Source organism: Astatotilapia calliptera, unplaced genomic scaffold (assembly GCF_900246225.1).
Source record: "Astatotilapia calliptera unplaced genomic scaffold, fAstCal1.2 U_scaffold_37, whole genome shotgun sequence".
Classification (NCBI taxonomy): Eukaryota; Metazoa; Chordata; class Actinopteri; order Cichliformes; family Cichlidae; genus Astatotilapia; species Astatotilapia calliptera.
Window position 1 is genome coordinate 54,804 of NW_020535775.1, and position 17,391 is coordinate 72,194.

The window sequence follows — 17,391 nt, forward strand, 5'->3', positions numbered from 1 at the left end:
AAGCGCTCGCCCTACGTACCTGTTGCTTCCATCCGCTAACGCCTCTCCCCCGCGCCTTTTCGAGACGACAACCCGGAAGGCATATATCGGTGCCTCGCGAATGTGATTGGTCACAACAGGCATGTGCAGACTCGTGGCGTGGCGTGCGTCATGACGCGTCACGATGCCTTCACGGACACGCTCCGGTTGGAATTTAAGATTCCAATCTAGTTATAGACGCAGTTCTTTTTATTTTTATGTGGGTTACACATGCTCCTAGATACATTTCTACTGCAGGTCTATTTTTAGTCACAAATGTTGGTGAAACACTTGCTTTTACATGCATGGTGGGTCCTGCATTAAAGAAAGCATTTGAATTACTCAGTGAATCCTGGCAGCCAGAGAAACATCCTTAGTTCCACTTTAAACTAAACTCTGCTTCGGTCTTCCACAGTGTGTTTGTTGTTTCTTTGTTGTTGTTGGCCTGCTCTCTCCTCTCACTCCAATCTGGTTGCAGCAGATGTTTGTCCCTCCCTGAACCTGCAGACTTGGGTGCAGCACCTCAGTTCATCTTCAGTCTGAAACCAGCTGTTGTAGCTATATCCCCTCAAGCACACCTTCCCTGGTCATCTCTGCTGTGGTTGCTATAAAATTTAATCTTGATTTAAAAAAAGAACAAAAAAAAGTAAACTAAAGTCAGACTTGATGCCATTTGTTGGCAGCATGGTGCCTGTTTGTCTTTGATGATAAACTGCAGCACAGTCTAAAGCAAACCTTCTGACTTTATTGACTTGATGCATGTATATATTCTTCCTGTTCACCTTGGACACACAACAGCTCTCTGTTTGTTGTGATTGGATCTAGAACAGCCAACATATCCTAATCTAGATGATTTCTAAGGTGGTATCTGGGAGGAAAAGTTAAAATCAGCTTGGATGGCCTGTACTGTATGATGGCCTTGGTTGCACCACATTGATAGCCATGCAGGGTGGTTCACTCCTTGGGCAAGAAGACCGAGGAGTGAGCCACCCTTGGTCAAAGCTTGGCCATTCAAGCTCACTGTTTTCCTCTTGTTGGTTGATGATAGTATTTTTTTTTTTTACCTGACTTATAGTCATCATTGTCTTCAAATTAACTCACACACTGCTGACTGCTGTAGCTTACCTGGCTGAGCAGGTGACCCATGCACTGAAGGTTAGAGTCGTGACTCCAGGGCCTGGTTTGAGTCTGCCCAAGACCGTTTCCTGTGTGTTATTCTCCTCACTTCTCCCTCCCTTCCTGTCTTCTTTGTCCTATACAGTGAAAACAAAAGGCCTCAAGTTCTGAAAACTCTTCCCCTTCATCATCTTCCATCTCTCTCATCTAACATCACCAGTATTCTCTGAGTAGAGAATCTTTTCACAATCTTGAATGATAAGGATCCAAGTGGGTAAAGTTAGTTATTTGTTGTGTTCCTATTTGCAGCTGGGATAGATTAAGAAAAACTATCGGCTGCCCAAATTACATCCAGTTTAGAAGACAAACATTGAGTGAAGTGTTTTTTCATCATACTTCACAACTCATTAACCAGGTGCCACAAACTGCAGCAGGACAGTACAAAGCATGTCATACTGGATGGCTGCAACAACCAGAGTTTTACCTACCTTTGGTATTTCTTGACAGCATGAGCGTAATATTTACTGAACAGAGTCGTCTTCTGTAATCTTTTCAGATTCAGAACACTGTATTTATTTTCAAGGGGCAGTTAGGATACTGAGCTTTCCAACCGTACATACAATACACAAACATCACATTGGAGAGACGGGTCAGGCTAGGTAGCTGGCCGGTCAGCCGCTAGAGCAGCGACCCGGAACCAAACAGCAGAAAATGCACAACATCAGGAAAGATGAGGAGAAAAAAGAACTCCTCCCAGACTGAGCTCCAACAGGGAGATCAGTTTGAGAACAGACAAAAAATGACCTTAGCGCAGAGCACATGAAAACTCTTAATGCGCCATAGAAACACATGACAAGCAACAGGGATGGGTAAAAGGTGAGAGACAGCCGGTGTAGACAGCGCACCCGGGCCTGCAGCATTTGCGCTGGTCCCCTCAACCCACCGTCTGCACCGGGAGGGGATAAGCATGCTTAGGATGGGAAGGAACAGTCTAAACACCGTCTGTTATCAGGGTGAGATTTGTTATGTTCAGCTCCAGCCTTGAGACCACAGCTGGTGCCGGTATGTTAGCCGCATGAGCTGATGGTGGCTTTCTTTGGTGCGAACAACTGCATGTCAATTTCACAGCTGATCTAACAGTCCGTCACTCGTCTCTCAATCTCCCGTTGGAGAGCCACGAGCTTCTCCGAGAGGTTATCAGTTTTGCGCTCAAAGAGCAAAGTCTGAGAACTCACGACCGCCATGAGCTTCTTCAAGATCTTATCCGTGCTGCGTTCAATGAGCCCATTTTGAGAAGTCACGACCCGTCCCATTGTTTCAGTCACAGCGGGCAGCCTTGTGGGGTTTGAACAGCTGATTCTGCTTTCTTTAATCTTCAATAAGCCAGGGCCAAGCCAGGTCAGATCAGCAAGAACCCTTTGCTGCTGTGAATGTCCGTGCTGCTATATTTCAGGATCAGGCTCTAAATGTACAAATGGATCTGAGAAGATTTCCAATCATGTTTCTACTAGATTTACAGTTTGTTTTCATGTCTTCTGACTCAGATGGTGGAGCAGGTGGAGCTTACAAGGAGTAAGTGCTGCTATAGAAGAAGAGTTGTGTTTTAATGAGGCTATTTAGTTAACCAATAATTGTATTGCATGCTGGCATTAAAAATGTTTCATTTGACTGATTTAATTGTTTGTTTGTTTTCTTCCAGACTGAGTGGCTGTAACCTCTCAGAGAGAAGCTGTGATGCTCTGTCCTCAGTTCTCAACTCCCAGTCCTCTAGTCTGAAAGAGCTGGACCTGAGTAACAATGACCTGCAGGATTCAGGAGTGAAGCTTCTGTCTGCTGCACTGCAGAGTCCACATTGTACACTGGAAACTCTCAGGTCAGGATCCAAACATATCATTAAATGATATTATTGTACAAACAACCAAGCTTTATAGAATTGGCAGGTGAACTTTTCTTTATCTTTGGATTGCTTAGGAGATTCTTAATTACTGTCTGAAGATTTTTTTACAGTCACATATTTTGTTTTAATGGTCAAACAGAATTATTGTTCAGTTCAATGAGCAGGTAGCTGTGAGATTCATAATAATGAGGTATATTTGTATTAAAGATGACTAAACTTGAACAGTAGCTGTGAGTTACTTTGTTTACTCGTGTGTGCTGATGTTGTGAGTAATTTAAAGCTGAAGTAAACTTGTAATGAGTTTAATAGAGTTTCTGAAGTAAGTGTACTTGCAGACATTTATGTGTTTTCTAAAGTCCAGGAGCAGGAGGCTGTGTGTAGCATAGAGGAACCCAGACCTCAGCTTTGTCTCCTGGTTTCTGTTGCTGCTGTTACAGTTTCCCCTCATCGTTCCTTCAACAGTCTCCTCACTATAACAAATCAAAGTGTTACTGTATAGATTCACGTCTGAATGTTGCCATGTGCTATCAAAACTGAAAGCGATGTTTCATACACCCACGTGGTTCAGTCACACAGTAACTGATGGTAAATAATGTTTGTGTTGAGCACATCGTGCAGGTCAGCTGCTCCACACAGATCTCAGGTTTACATGGAACAGTTTGTGATCATGAAGGATAAACCTCACTTCCTCTTTGTTTCATACAGATGTGACATGAACAATAACACATTCATGAAATCCTTTTAGGAACACAAACACTATTGTAGCTGGAGAATATATTTGAATGTAGGATAATGTAGGGGATCAGAAACAACAGTAATAACTAACCACCACCTCACCATTTGGGTTGGTAGCTGCATGTTGATTGATGAAGTCATTTTCTTCTTCCTCCATTTCTACCTTATTAACATCAGATTAAAAGCTGCACAGAGACAGGCCCTGGACATGTTTAGCCTAGCTTAGTACAAGGACTGGACATGGGGGAAACGGCTCTCATCACTGGATCAAAACATGAAAACAAATCTGAAGTAAAGTCTTGTTGAAGTGAACTGTGGTGGTGCCCAATGTTCCCAATAAGCTGCTGGCACGTCTCTGCGCACTGAAAATCTGTGTTGCACACAACAACAAAAAAAATCAAATCTCAATTGAAATTAAAATTAAATCTTCAACAATTCTGTTCTGCAGTGTTAGTCAGTGACTGGCTGCTCCCATATGGGATTAGAACGATGCCACCTTATCCCATAGTCCAGCCAATCACGCGATTCACATTCGTATATACGCAGCTAATCAACGTCGCTGACAGGCTATGACAGCGTCCTTATGTGCCAACACCGGTGTTATAGCGAGCAAAGTGGCTGATGATGAGGTGAAGCCACGTTAATGACAACGTGTACAACCATTGGAGATGTGAGCAGGACAGACGGAGCAACTGACGGACAAAGTGAGGACTTTATACCAGTTTTTAAATTGTGTTGATCGGCCACGTAAAACCAGAGTTATTATAAAATATCTACAATGTTTGGTTTTCTTCCTGAATAGTATTGTTGTTTATAACAATGATAGTATTCAGTATTTATTGCAACAAACTTTGTTGTTTGCAAAACTCAGTTACTTTTTTGAAGAAGTAACTATATAATTAATTGCCCAACATTGGTCATTATATCCTGTATGTTGCAGACAGAGTTACAGACTCTCTCCCAGACCACAGACTCATAATACAAGTCAGAGCTTTATAAAAATAGAAAAAATAAAGTTGTGTTTTCAAAATTGGAGTTCAAGTTATTTTTACTTCCAATAGTGTTAACATGCTAAAGGTCATGAACAAGGTTGTTTTTAATTTTCATTGTAAGTGGGCTAAAGCAGTTAATTAAAAGTAGTCTAACATAAATGTAAATGCTGTAATTTGATTACTTTAATAAACCATGTAACTTGGATGGATAAGATGCTGGCGTGACCACAGTGCACACGTCTGCTGTTGCTCACAGTGGTCCAAGGGACGCTCAGGGAGTTTGTGTGTTCGCTCAGACACATGAAACATTAGAGGGAACATTGGCGGTGACTGGCAGGGAAAAGGGGAATGATAAGACTTACTGTAAATATAATTATGTATGTATTGAAAAAGGAACAACTAAAATGTTCCAGCTGAAAAAATGAAATCAGTTTCAGTTTATGAGCTCTGTTTGTTTTCTTTACAATTCCAACCTTTTATTTTGAAATGAGCTGCTCGTTCCTGTTTAGAGTTGATGAGCTGATGTGGGTGAGAGGACTCAGGCAGCCTGACAGAGTTGATGTCCAGGTCTTCCCTGCTTGTCCTGATATACATAAACATGAGTATCCTTGCAGGTCAGATCTCATCAGTCACACCTGTTAGTGCAGCTCTCCTCTAGATTGTAGTGCTTGTTAAACTAGGATGATTTTAGGAGCCTGGACCGCAGATCTAAGGGAAGATATGACTTGGAAAGACTAAACCAACCTATTAGAGGTGTTTGCACTAACATAGATAAATACTCAGATTTACACCTTTAGTGTCTCACAAAGGGTTGAAAAGTGAATGTGCACAGAGAGGTTGGTGGTGAGACGGGCACTTCCAGCACTGTAGATGTGATCCAGCTCAGTGTTCATGGAAATAATCCGGAGAGCAGGATTCCTTGATGAATGTCACATCTTCTTAAAGTTATAATCCACAGGGAAAACTGTGAAACTGTCGATCTGATATCTACTCAACCAATCAGGTGTTTACATGCCCTTCACTGATCTCCAGCCCCACCTTATTATCAGTTTCTCTCTCTTTTACATCTGAATTATCTTCACTTCACATTTCAGTCAGTTCAGATTTCATTAGCACGTTCACTTTAGCATAATCCATTTTAATCCAAACACCTTTCTCTTTAAACTCTGTTTGTCAGTCACAGTATATCCAGTACAATCCTCTTTTTCACTGCGTCACACACATTCAGAGATCAGAGTGTCCTGTGTGTGCTCTCATTCACTCACACTCACTCTCATATGGCTGAAGTCTGTTTGTACACAGGCTGTCAGCTGGCCTGAGTTAGGCCTGTCTCTAAAATCATTATTTTATTACTTTTATTCTGATTCATCAAAGCCAAACTCAAACATATTTATATTTACTGATTATGTTCTCATCAATAATTAACAGTCAGTACATTCAGATATGAATCATAATTCAGTGTTTAACATATTATCACAGATGGACTGCACAGGAGATCTCCTTTATGAAGAAACTGTGAAAGTTTGTCCAACAGTGGGAAACATTTCAGAGAACATCTCAGAGAATATCTGTGAAGCAGAAACTAAACATATTAATAGAAGAAAAGCCAAATAATGATCCAAATCCTGCTCTGAGACTATCAGACAGTAAAGGCTTCCAAAGACTGCTCACCTCTCAGACTTACTTAAAGATGCTGGTGCTGTCCACAGATGAGCTGACCTGCTGGCTCTCCATGATCAGCTTTGTTTCTTGGAGATAAAGGCTGAAGCCTTTAGAGCTTCAGTTCTCCAGAGCAGCAGGATGTCTGAGGTCCGCAGAAACACAAAAACACAGCAGCTAAAAATAGTTGTTCAAAGAAAACGAGGTGGGAGCTGCTGATTCCTGAGCTTTGATACTGGATTAGCTTCAGTAGTTATTCCAATCACTGCTGTAGGAGCTACATTTAGTCACAGCTGACTGTCTTCTTTGACCAATCACAATGACTACTGTTCTAAAAAACAAGCACACAAAGAACCAATGAGAGTGTAGAACATGATAAAGAGCTCCTGTGATGGTGGCAAAGAAATGAGCAGCAGACGACCGTCTACATGTTGTAGTGGTTTACAGTCACCAGGGGGCGCCGTCACGGCCACGCAGTCAGTGGGCTGCTCTGCTTGTGCTGTTGTTGGTGAAGCTGAAGTGAAAGCGAATGTTAAAACAATGAAAAGTGTCCACTGCAGCCTCCATCTGAGCTTCTCATGTTCTTCTTCTTTGATCCTTCGTGTTTGTGCTGAACACTGCTGTCGCTCTCTTCCCTGTTCCCGCCCACTTTCTAACCAATCAGCATTGAGGCGTGGACAGCGTCGTCCACACTGAGCTTTGTTGTGAGCGCATGGACTCGTCTGCAGAACATTTGTATGGGCTCAAAATGTGGTCATAAATATTTTGAACTTGTAAATCAGGTTTTGTATGTGTAAAAAGAATTTGTGTGTGCGTGAAAAAGATTTGTATGTGTAAAAAGAATTTGTGTGTGTGTGTGTGTGTGTGTGTGTAAAAAAAAAAAAAAAAAAAAAAAAAAAAAAAAATTTGTGTGTGGACTTAGCCAAAAAAAAAAAACCTGCAAGTTACAAGTACGAATTTTGACCCTATTTTTCTTCCTTTCATCTGATTGGTCAATGTCATGTCAATCACAAATGTAACTATCCAATCAGAGAACAGATGGGTTTGGCTGTCGGAGGGGCACTTTTTTGACCTGACGTTCCCGTCACAAGTGTCTTCTAAGTGAAGCTACCAGGTTCAGGTCCAGCTCTGTTTATCTGGAGCTGCAGTAAATGATCCGTCCTCACAAAGCAACACAGACACCAGATATGCAAACACAGCATCATACAACACAACCAAGAGATCCAAAGAATTATCTCTGCATTTCTGTGGCTGATGCTGCTGGAACAAAGCTGTTTGAAACCTTGTTGTTCTGCACTTTGGGACCTGAAGAGAAACCTGAACCTCTGTGCAGAGGGTTCAACTCTGAGGATTCCTGTTCAGTTTTTTTTTATTTCACACGGCAAAACTTGACAACTTTGTGATAAATGTACGACTTCAATGTGAAAAATTCATTTTTTTCTCTTGTTTGGTTGAAGCTGCTTCCTGTTGGCTTCAGCTGTTTGGAGTTTCCATTTTCTAAACTTCTACATTCTGAACCTTCTTCAGCTCTGAACAGATGATGAAACACTGAATGATTTCAAGCTCACACTTTGTCTAATAAACTTACATCTTTCATTCTTCATACAGATTGTTTGGCTGTGGTTTGTCAGAGATCAGCTGTGATTATCTGGCAGCAGTGCTGAAGTCCAACCCCTCGTATCCCAGAGTGCTGGACCTGAGTGGAACCTACAACAACCTGCAGGATTCAGGAGTGAAGCAGCTGTGTGTTCTTCTGGAGAATCCACGATGTCGATTTGAAACTCTGAGGTCAGTCACATGTTTTAGTTGTGCTGAGATGAATATGATGTGAAAGTTGTGCTGACACTGTGGATCAGTAGGCCCACACACCTCTATACAGGAAGTCTGGTTCTACTCTTTGTAGAACTTCTGATCCCTGATCCTCTGAGTCTGACTCAGTAGATAATGCAGAGTTCTGAGCTGATGTGGGTGAGAGGACTCAGGCAGCCTGACAGAGTTGATGTCCAGGTCTTCCCTGCTTGTCCTGATATACATAAACATGAGTATCCTTGCAGGTCAGATCTCATCTGTCACACCTGTTAGTGCAGCTCTCCTCTAGATTGTAGTGCTTGTTAAACTAGGATGATTTTAGGAGCCTGGACCGCAGATCTAAGGGAAGATATGACTTGGAAAGACTAAACCAACCTATTAGAGGTGTTCGCACTAACATAGATAAATACTCAGATTTACACCTTTAGTGTCTCACAAAGGGTTGAAAAGTGAATGTGCACAGAGAGGTTGGTGGTGAGACGGGCACTTCCAGCACTGTAGATGTGTTCCAGCTCAGTGTTCATGGAAATAATCCGGAGAGCAGGATTCCTTGATGAATGTCACATCTTCTTAAAGTTATAATCCACAGGGAAAACTGTGAAACTGTCGATCTGATATCTACTCAACCAATCAGGTGTTTACATGCCCTTCACTGATCTCCAGCCCCACCTTATTATCAGTTTCTCTCTCTTTTACATCTGAATTATCTTCACTTCACATTTCAGTCAGTTCAGATTTCATTAGCACGTTCACTTTAGCATAATCCATTTTAATCCAAACACCTTTCTCTTTAAACTCTGTTTGTCAGTCACAGTATATCCAGTACAATCCTCTTTTTCACTGCGTCACACACATTCAGAGATCAGAGTGTCCTGTGTGTGCTCTCATTCACTCACACTCACTCTCATATGGCTGAAGTCTGTTTGTACACAGGCTAATCTGGGACTCTCCACCATTTGACCCTAGAAATAAAGAAGCTTCTTGGATGAGAGGTGAAAGGCGAAACGACTTCAAGAAACTTAAAGAAGTCCAGATGCCTTTTTTTCTAAGCTCTTTAGATAACTGCGAACCTTCACAAACACCTCATCAGTGGGACTCTCAGAGCTACCAGCCCTTTGCTACAATCACAAAGCTCTTCATTGAAATCAATGATATCAAAGCTGGAATCAAGCTATAGCCATATACACTGGGAAAGACTTCTTATCTCGAAATAATATACTGAAGTGGCAATGCAGAAATTGAAAATAGGCGGACGTGCTACCTATGCTATTAGTAGAATGGACATTGGCCTGCTGGCTAAGGAAGGCCCTGTCTCACATAGAGGTGAGACAGGCCCCCCTCGAAGCCCCCTTTTTTATCGGGGCTTACTTAGGGTCATATCGGGGACCCCACAGTTGGAAGTCTTTTTTTTTCTTTTCTTTTTCTTTGACCAAATAAAGCTTATTTCTGTAGCTGTTGTTTTATACAGCTTTAATGTTAATATTGATGTTTGCTTATGTATGTTTAGGGAGTGGTCTGATGGTACATGTCGTTGTTACATTAATAATATTCAAATAGTAAGGGTATGCTTAAAGATAAGGTAAAAATCATATCATATAATGTAAATGGCCTGTCGAATCCAATTAAACGTAATAAAATTTTAACTAAAATGAAGAAAGAACAAGTACAAATAGTGTATCCACAGGAAACCCATCTAGACTGTAAGGAGCATGAAAAACTGAAAAGAATGGGTTATACAACAGTTTCTCCTCTTCCTATAAAACTGGACGAAGGAGAGGAGTGGCTATCCTGTTATCAAGCAAATTACTCTTTGAAAAAATATCCGAGATAAGTGACAAAGAGGGACGTTATATGTTGGTAAGGGGAAACATTGAGGGGAACCCAGTCACGTTGTTAAATATATATGCACCCCCTGGAAGCGATATTTATTTCTTTAAGAAAATTATAGATGTGATGGTAACAGAGACAGTAGGTTTCCTAATTTGCGGAGGAGATTTAAATATACATCTACAACCAAAGCTAGATATTTCCAATAGAAAAGCACAGAATACTAAAACATTAATTAAGAATATAAATACATTGATGAAGGAGGTGGGACTAATTGATATATGGAGAGACTTGCATCCCTACCAAAGGGATTATACTTATTTTTCCTCACCGCACTCGTTATACACAAGAATAGTGTGCTGGCATTAGGCATTTTCTGTTCTGCAGCAGTTTGCCCTCTTGTGGTTGTTTTTGTGTATTTTTTTTACTCTGTAAGATCTAGCCAGAGGCAGTTTCACCTCCGTTAATCTGTTGCCATCCATGCCTTCACAAGTTGATAAACGGCATCATCTGTGAGTAATATTGTTTGTTATCACTGAGACAACTTGTGTGCATTATTATTTGTTGTGAAGGCGTGATATAGTTTGTAGTTAGAATTTAATTTGAATATGTATATAACCTAAGCTAGTAAGGTTAAGCTAGCTCACTTGCCATGTGGTTTCTTTAACGTTTTGATCATGAGTGTGATTTCATTTGATGTTTTATTCGGGCACTCACTAAGCAGATAAATATTGCGTTCATATTTTTGAATATGTGTTTGTTATACTGTATGTTGATGCAACATTTTTATTGGTTTATTTCTGGTTTTGTCAACAGTTTCACACTTTTTCCTTATTAAATCATCCAACTCAACACATTGGCCTGTTCCCTGGATTTTGATTAGGAGAGTGTTTAGCTGTCTGTATAGCTGAGTCTACGTTCACGAGGACAACGCTTAGTGAGGACAGAACAAATAGATTATTTCATAACTTTTGGGAAAAATAAAGATAAAATAAGCACTTGTGCAATTGGAACAATAGAGTTAAGCGATCATGCACCAGTATACCTGTCTGTTGATTTAAACGTGCAACCAAAACTCAATAATTGGAAATTAAATTCAAGCTTACTGAATGATCCTCACTTTAAAGGACAAATTAAGAAAGAGATTCACTTCTATATGGAAACTAATGACAATGGTGAGGTGTCTCCTCCTATACTGTGGGATGCCTTAAAAGCTGTCCTGAGAGGGAAAATTATAGCAATATCCTCTTATAAGAAAAAGATGAGAAATAAGAAATTAGAAGAGCTAGAAAATAAGAATTAGAGAAAAGGCATGAAAGAAAAACATCTCAGGATATATTGGAGGAAACTAGGAAAACAAGAAATGAAATAAATGATTTGACCACATATGAAATTAAAAAAAAATTAATGTTTCTTAAACAAAGGTATTATGAGGGAGGATCAAAAGCAATGAATGTATTAGCCTGGAAACTAAAAAAGAAAATAGCAGATAATACAGTTCACAAAATTAAACATCCAGTGACAAAACTAATAAAAAAATAAACCAATAGAAGTTCAGAGTGCATTTGAAACATTTTATAAGACTCTGTATGCTAATAACACAGAGAGTAGTATAGTTGAAATTAACAGTTTTTTAGATTCTCTTGATTTACCAGTACTGAATGAAGAACAGAATAAAACTTTGATTGAAGATATAACAGAAAAGGAACTAAGAATAGCAATAAGTAAAGTTAAAATAAATAAATCTCCAGGATCAGATGGATATACGGTATGGAACGCCAGGACTGCCATAATGAATTAATTAAATACACCATTAAATAATTAATTAAATGTGGCAATAATTAATTAAAATTGGAATTAATTAATTAAATAAATAGTTATGACACATGTAATTAATTAATTATTGACACATTTAATTAATTATTTATGTATTTCACATTTTAATTAATTATTGACACATTTAATTAATTATTGACACATGTAATTAATTATTTAATGATATATTTATTTATTTCATTTTGGCAGTCCTGACGCCTGGCTCTCGTCATGAAATAATTTTATCTGTCAGCCTCACCCATCAAACTCAGGGGGCGGGGTTAACGCTGCCCATGCAGCTTCTCTAACATTTGATTGGTTGCCGTGCAAAGTAAGTCAAAACAGGTCGATCCTAGATAATCGATTGCTTGTGTAGACTTGGGGCAGCCAGGTATCCCAGAATGCAGATCAAATCACAGGCAGCAATGGTGGTGGTGTAGTTTTAAAATACCCCGTTTTTCTGTCACCAGCTACACTTTTAACAGTGTTTTAGCCGCGAATGTCGCGCCGTATGTCTGGTCAGGTTGTCAACATAGAACATGTTTGCAAAAGTGCTCAGATGTTTTCAGAGATTTCACTAGCTCTGCTAACAGTTAGCATGCAGAGTGCACCGAGGGGGTTACGTTAACCGGTTTGTTTACATATTCCACTCTCCGTGTTCCACATGTTGCATTCGCAGAAACCAGCGATCAGCTCAACAGACCCTCAGTTTACCTGCATGCATCCTCCTCCTCATCTGTCAGCTGTTTAACACCTGCTGCTAATTCAAGAAACACGCCTACGTTACCTGGTGATAGTCACAGTTTAACTGGGCAGCCGGTGCTCGATATAAAGCAATGTCAGCGCATTTTTCTGCACAAGATAAGTAAATATAGTGTTTTCCCCGAGCGCAGAGCTGCTGGAGCTTGTTTCCTTACAGAGCACTTTATAGGCGAACAGCTTCATCGGCGGCAGATGTCCAATCACCGGCACACAGCTTTGAAACCTCAGCTGAGTTTTAGCTCTCAGTGGTTAAACGCTGGACTTCATTCACTCAGGTTCTGTCTGTCGGGTCACGTTTACTTCGCTGTTTTATTTACAACTGAGCAAATCGGTTTGGCTGAGGTTAAAGTTACGTTTCATAACTGCATAGTTTCACAGACGTTTAATGGTTCACATGTGTTAGACTGAACTATCATCTAAATATCATCTGTTTTTTAATAGTTATTCAACTGTATTCTAAGCACCAGCTGTCTGTTAGAATGTGATTTTTTTCTCTCTCTGTTGGCAGAGGTATAAAAATGCGCAGGAAAATCTGACATGCATGGCGAACTTCACCGACGATATTTAGGGAGGAATAAACACACATCAAACATACATGAACCATTTGTCTGTCTCCATAATTGAGAGAATTTTCTCTTCTTATGTCAACTCTCTCTCTCTTTTTTTTTTTCTTTTTTTTTTTCTTTTTCGGTCATGTTATGTTTACCTGTCAAAGGCTTGTTACAAACTATGAAACACATCGTGCAGACTTCTGGATGTTAGAAGAAAACTAATACTGCTCATGAATGAGACTAAAGGCAGGAAGGTGTCCTTTAAAACTAAACATGTTAATAGGACCTCCCTGTTTATATCATAGTTTATGATATAGCACGTGTATTTCAGTAATAGCTGAGGCCACTATACGTGCTGGCCTCATATCAAATGTGAAGGCAGACTGAGTCTATGTTTGACGTTTGTTTATATCTAATCTTCCTTTTCAAACATTTAAACAGCAGCGAGTCTGCAGCTGAGGGAATACAAATTCAAATTGTCGGAACAGGTTTGCTCGTTTCTTGGATTCATTTGGTGATTTATTAAATGTATAACTGTTATTCTAATCTGCTGCTGAGTCTCTTACACTTTTCTTTATGCTGTATATTTTCACGTCTCTGGAATAGTTGGCAGTTAGATAGTCAGCTGGGAAACTTTGTGTTAACTCATGGAGCTGAGGATATCGTGGATATGCTGACCTCGCTGCGTGGTGTACAGAGCGAGGTCAGCATGATTAATATTCACAATAAAAATATTAGCCGAACATCATGAAGTCTGTATGTGTTTCATAGTGTCGAACAACCTTTGTACAGTTAAAGCCAGCAGTTACTACATGACGGAAACACCAACGTTATCTCTTTTATGTGTTTATACACAGGTCACGCTGATTACTGAACAAAAACCCAAAGATCAGATGTTAAACAGATTTATTTGCTCTCTCTCCTCCTTAAACATGTTTTTAATGTTAGTTATAATTCAGACTGAAACACGTAGGACACATAAGAACATCAGGAAATAAAACACCGATAAATATAACCTCAGTAAAAGAAGTCAGCGGGGTTACTACAGCTGTGTACCGGGGCCTGCGCTTTGTCGGTGGGATTGCTTGCGAGGCGAGCGGGTCTATCCCACGCTTTGCCGTGAGACTGGGCAGACATCTCCGAAATCATCGAAACACTTTTGCAAAGAGGCTGTATCTTGACAAACCGACCAGACACATGAAGATTAAACCACTACATTCTCGGCTAAAAAAATATTAAAACGGTATTTGGTAACACACAAACAGGGTTTTTCAAAGCTCAGTTCTGTTAGCTTCCACATGCCGGTTGTTGTGTGCTAGAAACAATGGCCACCAGGCCAAAGCAATGGTTTTGACTCGATCAGCGTTAACCCCGCCCCCTGAGTTTGATGGGTGAGGCTGACAGATAAAATTATTTCATGTTGAGAGCCAGGCGCCAAGACTGCCAAAATGAAATAAATAAATATATCTTTAAATAATTAATTAAATGTGTCAATAATTAATGAAATGTGTCAATAATTAATTAAAATGTGAAATACATAAATAATTAATTAAATGTGTCAATAATTAATTAATTAAATGTGTCAATAATTAATTAAAATGTGAAATACATAAATAATTAATTAAATGTGTCAATAATTAATTAATTACATGTGTCATAACTATTTATTTAATTAATTAATTCCAATTTTAATTAATTATTGCCACATTTAATTAATTATTTAATGGTGTATTTAATTAATTCATTATGGCAGTCCTGGCGTTCCATAATACGGCAGAATGGTACAAGGAGCTAAAAGAAGAATTAATACCAGTGATGCTTCTAACAATGAATTGGATCCTAAAGAAGGCTCAAGTACCTTCTAGCTGGAAAGAAGCAATTATCTCTGCCATCCCAAACGAAAACAAGGATAAATTAGAATGTGCGTCATATAGACCAATATCTGTTCTTAATACAGATTACAAGCTGTTTACATCTATCATGGCTCGACGATTAGAAAAGTTCTTACCTAATCTAATTCATAATGATCAAACAGGTTTTATTCGAGAGCGCCAAATACAAGATAATGTACGACGGACATTACAAATTATTAATCATATTCAAAAGAATAAAATAGAAGCAATGGTAATCAGTATCGATGCAGAAAAATCATTCGATTCAGTTAATTGGAACTTTCTTTACCGAGTCTTGCATACATTTGGCTTTCACGAAAATATAATTAAGACAATACAGGCACTTTATGATAACCCTACGGCAAGGATTAAAATTAATGGCTACCTATCAAATAGTATTAAGCTGCAAAGAGGAACAAGGCAGGGCTGTGCGTGCTCACCATTATTATTTGCGTTATATCTGGAACCATTGGCTCAATATATAAGACAAAATAAAGAAGTAGAAGGTATTAATATCCATGAAAAGGGAGCATAAATTAGCCTGCTATGCAGATGATATTTTAATATTTTTGGGTCAACCATCAAACTCTTTACCTAAATTAATGCAATCATTTGAATACTTTGGTCGACTATCTGGATATAGGGTTAATATGAGTAAAACACAATTGCTTAAGTACAACTATATTCCATCAGAAGAAATTAAATATAAGTATCAATTAGCATGGCAAACAGAGTACTTTAAATATGTAGGAGTCATAATACCTAAGGGTCTTACAGAACTATTAGAACGAAATTATTTACCAATACAAAAAAAAATTAAGGAACATATAGCGAGATGGAATCTAATTCCATATTTAAGTTTATATTCGAGAATAGACTCAATTAAAATTAATATTCTTCCTAAATTATTATATTTATTTCAAACATTACCAATAGAAATTAACCAGAAACAGTTTAATGAATGGGATAAAATTTTGTCAAGATACATATGACAAGGAAAAAGGCCCCGAATTAGATTTAAAACCCTACAACTTAACAAAGGAAAAGGGGGTGGGGCTTACCTTCTCTTAGGGAATATTATTGGGCAGCACAATTAAGGCCTATGATATGCTGATGTAATCCTTCATATGACGCTCAATGGAAAGTTATTGAGGAGAGTCTGACCTCCATCCCCATATAAGCTATTATAGCAGACAGAAGCTTGCAAAATTTAATAAAAACTATTGAAAATCCATGGATCAAGTTGACTTTTAAAATTTGGGAAACCGTAATAAAAGAATATAAACTAGAAGAGGATATAGCAGTTCTTAAGTGGTGTGCATATGACACACATTTTGCTCCAAATAAATTGGACACCAGATTCAAAGATTGGACATATAAAGGATTAACAGCTTTATGTGTGATAATGGAGGAAGGCAGACTAATTAGTTTTGATAAAATGAAAGATAAATATTCATTAGAAACACAGGATTTTTATAGATATCTACAGATGAGGCATTTTGTCAATAAAACGATAAAAGCTAAGGCTGAATTGAGTAAACAGCTGAAGTTGATGGTATTGTATAGTGATTCTAAAATGTCAATAAAAAAAAAAGCTGGAATCAAATGAGTCCAAGTCTTCTGCTGATTCAGCATCACATTCATCTTTGCTCCTTGTTCTGCATCCCCACCATGGACTTCATTCCTTTCCAAGCCAGCCTTGAGTGTCCTTTATTCAGCTCATCCTCTGCTTTACTTTTACACCTGATTTTAGCTGCTTTTCTTCTCTCCCTCATAATTGTGATTTACTAATCCAGAGCTGATTTTTGGGGAAAATAATTCATGTTTTCAAAGTAATCCCCATTTTTACCAGAATGAAATGTAAGTAGAAATAAATGATCTAAGTGAGAACATGAGCCTTTAAAAAGGCTCTTCTGAGGCTGCTGCCAGTGGTCAAAGCCTCCAACAAAGCTCTGTAAGTAAATATGTGATCATAGCTTTAGCTTTTAAATGTTTATTCTAGTTAACACAGATCAGGTGGAACAACTCAAATAAAATATCAAAACTATTAAGTGGTCATCGGTACTCAGTTTGTTCAATACTGAATACAATGCAGCACAAATTGTCCACGTTTCTGAAATATTTCTGGGTGTAACTGTCACCAAAGTGCAATTTAGACCTGGCCTGTGGTTGTTATCTAAGTGATAATCATCAATTCTAGTAAAACAAATACAAAATAAAGAAATTTGACACATTCTGTTGATATCAAAAGCACACTGAACAATTCAGTGTTGTTTTACTGCTGTTCTCTCTTCACTTCTTCTCCTCTGATTCTCTCC

At 38.8% G+C, this 17,391-nt stretch overlaps 1 protein-coding gene across 3 annotated transcripts in view; it reads left to right on the forward strand.

Moving 5' to 3' along the window:
• Nucleotides 1–2,919: 2,919 nt before the first annotated feature.
• LOC113018054 (uncharacterized) overlaps nucleotides 2,920–17,391 on the forward strand; it is a 48,459-nt gene continuing 33,987 nt past the window's right edge. Inside the window, exon 1 of one of the 3 annotated variants that reach the window (XR_003271681.1) lies at nucleotides 2,920–3,007. The gene's annotated coding sequence lies outside the window, so the exon portion shown is untranslated. Of the gene's footprint in view, nucleotides 3,008–8,042; nucleotides 8,206–16,916; nucleotides 17,028–17,391 lie in introns of those variants that run through there. The other 2 variants (XR_003271680.1, XR_003271679.1) reach the window with 2 other exon arrangements.